At 38.6% G+C, this 11,467-nt stretch overlaps 2 pseudogenes; one reads left to right on the forward strand and one right to left on the reverse strand.

Moving 5' to 3' along the window:
• Window positions 1-311: 311 nt before the first annotated feature.
• On the reverse strand, window positions 312-1,529 carry LOC118010228 (annotated as a pseudogene).
• A 6,752-nt stretch (window positions 1,530-8,281) lies between these two features.
• Window positions 8,282-9,490, forward strand: LOC118010229 (annotated as a pseudogene).
• The last annotated feature ends 1,977 nt before the right edge of the window (window positions 9,491-11,467 follow it).

Genomic DNA, 11,467 nt, shown 5'->3' on the forward strand with positions numbered 1-11,467 from the left:
AGAGTCCTGGGATTGAGCCCCACATCGGGCTCCCTGCTCCGCGGGAAGCCTGCTTCTCCCTCTCCCACTCCATCTGCTTGTGTTTCTGCTCTCACTATCTCTCTCTCTGTCAAATAAATAAAATCTTAAAAAAAAAGAAAAAGAAAAGAAAATTCTCACCCTGAACTGGTGTAGCATGTGTCGTGGTACTCATTTATCAAAACCCACTGGAAATAGATTTGTTTCTGTGGTCCTTGCACAAAATATATAAAAAGCAATTTCTGGTGTGGTTTGTGTTCCACCCCTTGACATGCCGAAGTATCCCACCAGTAGCTATGGTACCCATTTTATAGATGGGAAACTGAGGCATCAAGATGGCTGTTGCACCAGTGAGTGCACAGTGCAGTGGTTGTTAGAAGCTGCCTATCTCTGCCTGGCCCAGGTGAGAGGTTATGGGGGACAGGCTGATGGGACCGTGGCGGCGAGTCTGTTTGGTGTCTTCTCCAATCCCTGAATGCGGGAAGGAAGGCGCTCAGGGAAGGACCACAGTGTAAACGGGAAGCATCTCAGGAGCTGCTGGAAGTCTGGAAAGGACAGTCTTTGGGAGAGGCCGACTCCCCTGCAAACCTCGGAGGTAGGTTAGGTGAAAGACCAGTGCTGCTGGCGAGGCAGCCTGATCTGGAGGCCTCCTGGGGAGACTTCACTGTAGTGATCCTCGTGAGCAGCCAGGGTCATCTTCCAGCTGGCTGTCCGAAATTTGGTGATTTTCCAGTAGCAGTACCTGGGCCAGGGAGCTGAGGCCACTTGGGAGCAGGAAGCCATCCCGGATCACGACCCAGTGCTCATCTCTGCCTTTTCTGTTCTTCTCCAGCTGCTCCCCCACGCGGTGCAGCTGCAGCACCAGGCGATCCACCTCCTCCTCCGTGCTCAGATTGTCAGGCTTGGCCCGCTAAAAGAGGCAAGAGATAGATGGGGGCCACCCGGGCCCTCAGGGGTTGTTGTTCACCCGCAGTCTATCAAAGAGGTTGCAGATAAAAGTGACCTCGCCGACCCATTCCTGCAGGGACCCAGCTCACAGCGGCTCCCAGGCCTGGTACTCCTGCGGCAGCCAGTTCAGTCCCCGCCAGAAGCCACTCTGACCGGCTTGCTTGCTCTCGGCCTGAACCATGTTCCACTTCTTTACTGAGCACACAGTCCTGCAGAGAACGGTCCACAATCACATTAGCCACTTTCTCCAAGTCTACGGCACCTGGATCTTTGAATGCTGTCTTCAGCAGCTGCTGAGTCTCTGCATCAAAAGACTGGATTTTGGGCGCCTGGGTGGCTCAGTTGGTTAAGCGACTGCCTTCGGCTCAGGTCATGATCCTGGAGTCCCGGGATCGAGTCCCGCATCGGGCTCCCTGCTCGGCAGGGAGTCTGCTTCTCCCTCTGACCCTCCTCCCTCTCATGCTCTCTGTCTCTCATTCTCTCTGTCTCAAATAAATAAATAAAATCTTAAAAAAAAAAAAAAAAGACTGGATTTTATAGTCCTCTCTGCCAGGCTCCCACATGACTATCCAGCCCTGGCAGCTCTTGACTGAGTTGGGACACTAATGACAGCACCTGCAGGATCGGCGCCTCCCCACTTGCTGGGCAGGGTGCACGTGTCCCACTTCCGGCGCTCCGGCTCCCGGAGCCCCCACCTCGCCTCGCCACCGCTAAGGTCATTTCCCAGCACAGTGCCGGCGCCTGTTTTGTGTATTTTTGTTTTCTGCTCAATTTATAAGCTGAGGCTCAAAAAGGGAAAAAATAAGAAAATGAGAAAGGGACATAGAACTGACCAGCTCCATATCACTCTAAAACAACCAGTACATTGTGACTAAAATGAAAACAATGTCACTAAATCAAATTGTAACCAAGTATTATAAATCTGTAGCGTTTATGTGAATATTAAGGACATTGTTTTGGAAATTAGTAAGAAAAGAAAGATTGAGTAGGTGTGATATTTGCAAAATATTCAATAAGAAGAACTATTCTTGCTTTATATTAGCACATGCAAAATGAATTTTTGGGAGTGAACCATAAAGTGGAAGCAATATGGGACAAGCTAGGAAGTGATTATCATAACTCAGTATCTTCTTCTGCTCCCAAAATTGATCTCAAAGGTTTAGCATTCTGATAAATGCTTTCACTCATACTTCACAGCAATTAATCATCCCTGTTACAGGTGGTACCAATGTCACTTTCCCACAGACAGCACTTCTTGGGTCATGTCAGTGTCGCCAAGCAACACCAACATCACTTGTTGGTTCTCTTTCCACACTTACAACAATGAACTGAGGGTGAAGCAAAGCTACTGTTGATAATTGGCAAGATATATTCAGGACTCAGAAACCTGCTTTCTGGATTAAGACATCCATCAATGTCTTAACTGTCCTCCCCATCTGTCTCCCATTTAAAAAAAAAAAAGTATCTGAGAGGCAAGAACTTTTGAATCTTTGATATTCAGAAACTTACATAATTCACAGAAAATCATTTTAGTCCTTTTCCCCTGATTTCATTGTCACTGAAATTTTATATATGAATCGGCACTGTGATCCTGAAACTTCCACTTCATGTAACTTTAATTTATTATTTAATACTATTTACTAGTTAATTTACTATTTAATACTATTTAATATGTTTCTATAGAAGAAATAATAAAGGAATCATAAAAATGATTAAATTTTTGTTCTACATATGTAAATCATAAATCAAATGAGCATAGTTTTATCAAATCCCTGAGTAGTATACAGAAGAATCTCATACCCGTGCCTATCATAGTAAATAATAACCACACACGTGCACACACACGGACAAACATACACACAGCCATGAGAATATAGTAAAAGGTTTTCAAAAGTGTCGTGAGGCACAAAGTTTCTTTTCACAGACGGAATATATATGAGGAACACTCTTGTTTGAAAAACCTTATTGTCGGGGCACCTGGGTGGCTCAGTCGTTAGGCGTCTGCCTTCGGCTCGGGTCATGATCCCAGAGTCCTGGGATCAAGCCCCGCATCGGGCTCCCTGCTCAGCAGGAAGCCTGCTTCTCCCTCTCCCACTCCTCCTGCTTGTGTTCCCTCTCTCGCTGTGTCTCTCTCTGTCAAATAAATAAATTCTTAAAAAAAAAAAAAGAAAAAAAAGAAAAACCTTATTGTCATTCATATTACTGTTTTTGCTGAGAAGGTAAAATAGATTTCAGTATTTTCACCTAGTTTTAATAGCAGTAGTGCATATTATTTTTATTGAATTTTATCATGCATAAAGTATCTTTATAAATGTCATTATTTGTGATTCTCACAACAACTTGCAAGTAGGCAGTGTAGGATTATTCTTCTTTATCTATAGATAACAAACCTGGTATTTATACAGTCATGTGGCTAGTAGCCAATAGTGCTGAAATAATAATCCAGTCCCTCTGATTCTCATATCACTGTTCGTCTTCCCTTATCAAATAATCTGTTAAACTCCAGTGACCTTTAAAAATACTTCTTAAATCAAAACATATAATATTAAAAGAATGAGGAAATTCAACATGTCAAAATAAGAACATGTCAGGCACTGAATGAAACCTGGATCCAAAGATGAGTGGAATAAAATTCAAGTTCTCAGTAACTTTAAGGTCTAATAAGGGAAACCATATTTCAAGAAATAATTATAATACAACATAATTAAGGAAATATCACTATAGAGGATATGTTTCCTAATGGCAGGAGATGAGGATTAATGCATAGCCAGATCTTGGATCATGGAAAGCGTTAAAAGCCAAAGCAAGGAATTGATTTTTTTTTTTTCCTTACAGGTAATATAATACAAATGAAATGTAAGCAGGAGAGTAACAAAATAAGACTTGTATTTTGAAATTTCATATCAGCAGTAGTATAGAAAAATTGGAGGGATATGAAAGAGTTCAGAAGCTATTTTAAAAATATAGAAGAGAGGGGAGAGAGATTAAATAGATATGAAAACACAAAAGGAGGGATTTATATAATATATAACAATTAAATATTAGAAATAATGAGTGTTTCCAGAATATTTATAGAGAAAATGGTCGATGAAGGTACCATTCAACAAAACATGAATGGATGATAAAATACAAGTCTCATGGGAAGATGTAAAGGAAAGTGTTTCATGGCATCTGACCACTCTGAGTTTGAAGGGCATAGGGACAGTGAATCACAAACCCCTAGTGAAAGCCTGTACTAGGAAGAGAACGATTACAGAGAGAATGGCTCTAATAAAAATAATTACAAATCTGAAAATCAGTTTCTAGAGTTTTTGTGTGTTTTTTTTTAAGGCAGAAAGAAAGGAAAGAATTTCAGCCAGATTCCTCAAGTTCTAGAACTACTTGTAAGTTTCAAGTTAACCATATTTTAATCTAAAGCTATCATTTAAAACACTGAATAGAACACAATGGAAAGAGGTCAGCTATTTAGGATCCTTTTTATGGGAATGTATTTGTTAAGGAGAAAGATAATTAGAAAATATAAATCAATATTTACCTACTTCCTTTGGTAGAATTAGAATTGGCTGGGGCTAATGGTGACAAATGAGAAACAGTGGATGAGACTTCCTTTACCATAAACAATTATTTAAATTTGCAACATTTAACATTTAGAGTATGGTGAAGTAGCCGTCTATTATCATCACTAAGATACCCAGCAAAAAATTGAAAAGGCATGAGTTATTGGATCCTTCATGACACCAATTAAGATGGATTAAATTTCGTTTTCATTCTCCATACTCCAGAATCCCAAAAGATCCAATTTATATTAGATAAATCTGTGTTTGACTATACATAAAAAGAATATCACACAATTGAAATTTTTTGCTGCCTAGATAAATAATATACTGAATACCTTATAGTTAGTTTTTTAGATGGTAAAATGTAATTCTCTCAAAGATAGAAATATGATTGTATTCTGGGACTTTAACTGTTCAAAATAAATTTTACTTAAAGGATACCATTAGCTACCTATTGTAGTGGGGATAAGCTATCTCTGGTAAAGTTAAAATACAAAGTACTTGAAGTAGAATCAAAGCATAACCATGTAAAATACACTATATAGTGTATAAGAAATAAATCAAGTGAAGGGGAATGGCCTGCATGGGCCTATCCTGAAGGGACCTATAGCCCAATGTGTTATAAGGATGACTGATTAATACAAATTGGAAACACCTCAGATTTTCTATAAATACAGGCAATGAGAAAAAGTGACATGCTAATTGGTTTCACGCCGATTGCCAAAATGACTAACATGATCAAACATATTAATATTTGCTATCTTACCAAGTTATAATGCATAGAGATGCAAATATGATTTTGTTTCAAAGCTATTGTATATCTTTTTTTTAAGATTTTTTTTTTATTTTTATTTATTTTTTTATTTATCTGAGAGAGAATGAGAGACAGAGAGCACGAGAGGGAGGAGGGTCAGAGGGAGAAGCAGACTCCCCGCCAAGCAGGGAGCCCGATGCGGGACCCGATCCAGGGACTCCAGGATCGTGACCTGAGCCGAAGGCAGTCGCTTAACCAACTGAGCCACCCAGGCGCCCAAAGCTATTGTATATCTTAATTCATATAGATGAGGAGATAAGTAACAAGGACTCTGAACTCTAATTGTACAAGATGATTTGAATAAAATTCCATTGGCTAGCTTCCCATTAACGAATTTTAAAACTACTGAAAACAGAATTTGAATTTTTCATGCAAAAACTTATCACCAGTGGTCAGAAAAATAAGCTATATTCATGGGATTTTATATAAAAAGTTTGCATAATAAAAATTGCAAATTTTTAAATAAACTCACACACACAATTGAATTTATTGGAATCCTAGTCCCAATACTTACTAGTACTGAGTGATTAAACTATCCTGCATTTCTCTAAGACTAATTTTCTCACCTGTTAAACAGGAATAATAATAATACCTTCTTTGAAAGGTAGTTATTAAATTGGAAGGTATAATATCAAGCAAGTCTCCTGGTACTTAATACACTCTCAAAACAGTCAGAAAATGCAGGAGCTTCATGTTAGACTCTTGTTCATTGTAGACAACACACTTCCCTTCAAATAGTTTGTAACGAGCAAGTTGTATGATCCCATAATATTTCCTTTCTCTATCAGGCTTTTCCCCATGAACCCACATGAACAAATCAATCACATTCTTCAAGATTTTGCTCAAAACTTACCTTATCAATGCTTATCCTGAATTACAAAACTCATTTTCATAATTATTGGACACTGAGGTTGGGTATTATACTTTCCAACCTAGTATTATACCTTCCCACCATTAGTGTACATCATGCTTCTTAACTTGGTCTATTGTTTTTCTTTTTTCCATAGCAGTAATCTCCTTTTAACATACAATATATCTGTTCATTATATTTCTTTCTTTTTTTTTTTTTAAGATGGAGTCGGACACGAGGCTTGATCCCAAGACCCTGAGATCATGACCCCAACCAAAATCAAGAGGCTGCCACTTAACCGATTGAGCCACTGGGCACCCATATATTTATTAATTTTTATCTACATTTTTTCCTAGAATGTAGACCATAAGTAATGAATATGAATAATATGAATGAACATAATAAAGTAGGTAATCCCTGATTCTAAAAAAGTAGATACAGTTTTCCATGAATATTGCCCAAAATAGAATAAAAAGGGAAAAAAATGCCCCTATTTCAACATTTATAAACAAGCAAACAGCAGAATGATAAAGTCTCCCGGGGCAGGGGGCGGGGTGGGAGGTTGGGGGATAAAGCATACTAATCTACTTTGGAATTGTTACCTATCCAATAGCCACTTATGCATTTTACCTAACTCACTGAATTACCTTTTATTTCTCTCTACATCATTATATTTGGAGATACTATTTAACATGTCAATCTCTCTTATCCATATAGTTGTTCAGAATACATTTTTGTTAAATAGAATATTGGAAGTATTTTCAAGACAAGAACTGGGTGTTTGAGAGCAAGATATAATGTTATAAAAGGCTTTAGTTAGTCAAATGCAGAAATTCATGTTTATCTACCTTTCCAACTCATCTGTAGGATGTAAGACCTGTAGTCGCCTTGGATTCAATGGAATTTATTTTATTTCTTTTTAGCATAGTGATATATCTCAGATATGCATTCTCCTCATTTTAAAAGGATACCATCCTGGAATGTGCTTTGCATTTACATAATGCAAGGAAGAGGAACACTTAAAATTGTGGGGACATCTCTATTTATGACTCTTCATTATATATTGCATTTAGGATGGTTACACTTCTTATCCCGACCCTTTCACACTGGTTCAGTGTACTTTTTAGGCCTGTAAAAAAGATTAGCTTCAGCTAAACCACAGACATATTTCTTAGAGAAAAAAATGTTTCATAGAGGTCCCAGAACTGACAGATCTGAATCTCTTTATTCTCTGAAATCTAACAGAATTCAAGTTCAAAGACATGAGAATACAAAGCACAGATTGTTTTATTGAGAATAACAAAAAGTTGATCTATGTCTAGTTTATATATGATAACCACGATCATTGAAATCTAAAATAACCATTTAGACATTTTAATATCTTGGGTTCAGTTAAATATAACCAAGTTTATTAATATATTTTACACACAAAAGCTTGATTTGTTAAAAAAAAATCAGCAATGAATGCCTACTACACACAAGGCACACCTGCTGTTCCCAGAGAATGAAAAGTTGAGTAAGAAACAATCCTGGTCCTCAAAAAGCTTACAGTTTTAAAAACCAAAGCAAAAACTAGGTTTATAGGGAGTACAAAACAGAATTGCTTAATTTTGACGGTAGAGGTTGCACGTGAAGAGACATTGAAGAATCTTTGTGATTTTGCTGAATGACATAAAGGGTTTCTAGCTCGAATAAACAACACAGAAAAGGCATATAGGCATGTAGTTGCTCAGATTATTAGAGGATTTCATGGGAGATTGTTTTGAATGGAACTTTAGTGTCATGAGACGATCTATAGGTAAGAAAAAGTTGGTAAAAGAAAACTGAGAGAATTGTTTAAAGCCATATATTTTCTTAATCTTAAATGACAAACTTAAGAAAATAGATTTTACTGTATTTGCAATGAAAATTTTGAAAGCATTTGAACAGTCATTACTTAGAAAGATATTAATTATTTTAGACAGAAATGTAATGATTAGAGACTGGAGTATTAATTAAAATTTAAAATGAGGCTTTCTGTTCCTCCCTGTTTGACAGACAGCTGCATCTTCTGGTGCAGTGCCAGCCACATCCCTGAGACATGCTGGTGAAGATTGGAGTAAACAGATTTGGCCGTACTGGGCTCCTAGTCACCAGAGCTGCTTTTAACTCTGGCAAAATGGACATTGTCACCATCAATGATCCCTTCATTGACCTGAACTACATGGTCTACACATTCCAGTATGATTCCACCAATGGCAAATTCAACCACACAGTCAAGGCTGAAAAGGGGAAATCTGTCATCAATGGAAAACCCTCTGCATCTTCCAGGAGCAAGATCCAGACAAATCAAATGGGGTGATACTGGTGCTGAATATGATGTTGAATCCACTAGGGTCTTCACCAGCATGGAGATGGCTAGGGCTCACTAGAATGGTAGGGCCAAGAGCGTCATCATATCTGCCCCTTCTGCTGATGCCCCCATGTTTGTAATGAGTGTGAACCATGAGAAGTATGACAACTCCCTCAAGATTGTCAGCGATGCTTCCTGTACCACCAACTGCTTGGCCCCTCCAGCCAATGTCATCTATGACAACTTTGGCACTGTGGAGGGACTCATGACCGCAGTCCATGTCATCACTACCACCTAAAAGACCATGGACACCGCTTCTGGGAAGTTGTGGTGTGATGGCTGAGGGGCCACACAGAACATCAATCCTGCTCCTATTGCCACCACCACGGCTATAGGCAAGATCATCCCTGAGCTGAATGGGAAGCTTACTGGCATGGACTTTCTGTCCCTATCCCCAATGTGTCAGTCATGGATCTAACCTGCTGCCTGAAGAAAGCTGCCAAATATGATGACATCAAGAAAGTGGTGAAGCAGGCATCAGAGGACCTGCTCCAGGGCATGCTGGGCTACTTTGAGGACCAGGTTGTCTCCTGTGACTTTAACAGTGACACCCACTCTTCCACCTTCTATGCTGGGGCTGGCATTGCTCTTGATGACCACTTTGTCAAGCTCATTTCCCAGTATGACAATGAATTTGGCTATAGCAACTGGGTGGTGGACCTTTTGGTCCACATGGCCTCCAAGGAGTAAGAGCTCCCTGGACCACCAGCCCCAGTGAGAGGAAGAGGAAGAGAGAGACCTTTAGCTGCTGGGGAGTCCTTGCCCCAACTCATCCCCCAACACACTGACAATCTCCCAACCTCTACCCAGTTTCCATCCCGGACCCCTTGAAGAAGGGAGGGACTCAGGGACCCCTCCGTTGTTTTGTACCATCATACTGTACCCAGCCTAAATAAATAAATAAAATTTAAAATGAATGACATTACTTCATCATTACCTACATCAGGGTAGTGCCAGTGATGATGATGTCACATTTTTCATCATTGACACTCTTACTTATAATTTACTCATTAAATTATAGCCATTGAGTGATATTCTTAGTACATAAACCTGTCACTGAAATCATCTTGAAGATACAGCATCCCTGATTTCAGGAAACTAGAGACATAATTTGGGTAAATACTCATGCAAGGCAATGACATTGAGCCATTAACCTAGTTAGTGCTAAAGACAGTAAAATCCCCAAATAGGTTAGGGAAAGCTGTATATGAATGGACTAAGAACAGAGAGTTTTTCAACTGGAATAACAGTAATTTTTAATGAGAGTATACAGATCTGCAGGATGAAATCAGAGTTAAAATCCATTTATTGAAAAATATCTTGTACAATAAAATAAAAAATATATGAAATCCTTAGGAATAAATCAAGCAAAACATAATCCTTAAGGACAAGTAGAAACTTTGTTTAGAGTGATTAAAGAAACTCTAAAGCAAACAAAAAACTGGAAAAGACAAATAATTGTGAAGAAAAATCTATGCTTATGATTATGTCTCAAAGTGTAAAATACCAATTCTAAAATTGATCTATAGATTCAATATAATCCCAATCAAAAGATGAGCATAATTTTTTTGTGGAACTAAACAAGCTTATTCCAAGATTTAAGAATAAGAAAGATCTTTCTAAGAATAAAAAAATGGAAGAACTAACTCTACCAGATTTCCAGACTTAACTATAATGTTATAGTAATTTAGGCAATGCAGTAGACAGAACAATGTTCCCCTAAAGATTTCCATGCTTTAACTCCCAGGGACTGCGAATATGTTATTTTATATGGTAAAAGGCATTTTGCAGTTATGATTAAGGTTAAGAACCTTAAAACAGGAAAATTATCCTGGATTATCTGGGTTGGCCTAATATAATAAGGAGGTTATCCTCAATTATCTGGGTGGGCCGAATCTAATCACTGACCCATACAAATAGGAAAAAAAAAAAAAGGCAAAAGAGAGAAATGTGACCATAAAAGAAGAGGTAGGTGAAATTCAGTCTGAGGGATTCAACTCAATATTGCTACCTTTTAAAGATGGAACCGAGGATTGCAGGTAGTATCTAGAAGCTAAGAACAACTCTCAGTCCTATAATCACAAGAAACTGAATTCTGCCATCAAGCTAAATAAGCCAGAAAACAGATTCTCTTCTAGATACCCCAGAAAGGAAGGCAGTCCCGCAACACTTTGAATTTAGCCCAGTGAGACCAGTATCACATGTGTGAGTTATAGAACTGTAGAAGAATACAGTTGGGTGGTTTGAGCCATTACATTTATGGGAAGAGGAGGAGGAGAAGAAAAAAGACTGGTTTCCAATTCTTCATGGAAGGAGCTTAGAAGTCCCTAGCCTGTCCTAACAACAAATAACAGATAAACAGAATAAAATATCAAAAAGTTTTCCTGAATCTGTAAGAAAATGGAGGACACAGGGCAAACTGCTACTCCCGGAATTGCAAAGACACACAGATGAATACAGGGAGTCATGACTCATCAGAGCAGAGACTCGTGAGTAGAAACTGCCTTTGGGACCAGTACCTAGGTAGGAAAACTTGAATTATAATTGACTAATTTCTGAAGGCTTGGTATGGATAATTCTGAGAGTTAAAAACTCCAGGAGGACCCAGTCATGGTAGGAAGGGGGGTGGCACATTTTCATAATTTTTACCCCCAGGAGTTTGATGAGGTTCTTATTGTAAATATTAGAGAAAAATTCATTCTTGCTTCCAACAAGAAAAGGGAAAGAAGAGCCATTTTAAAATATACCAGAACACTCTGTTCTTAACAAGGCCTGCCCTCAGGTGAAACTAGTTAACTAAATCCTAACATCAGGATAGATATTATCAGAGCCTAACTGACCCGGGAGTGGGGAACTGTTACTCAACTCCAGCTGGCCCTAACCTTCCA

This window comes from Mirounga leonina, unplaced genomic scaffold (assembly GCF_011800145.1).
Source record: "Mirounga leonina isolate KUSES-001 unplaced genomic scaffold, KU_Mleo_1.0 Mir_129, whole genome shotgun sequence".
Taxonomy (NCBI): Eukaryota; Metazoa; Chordata; class Mammalia; order Carnivora; family Phocidae; genus Mirounga; species Mirounga leonina.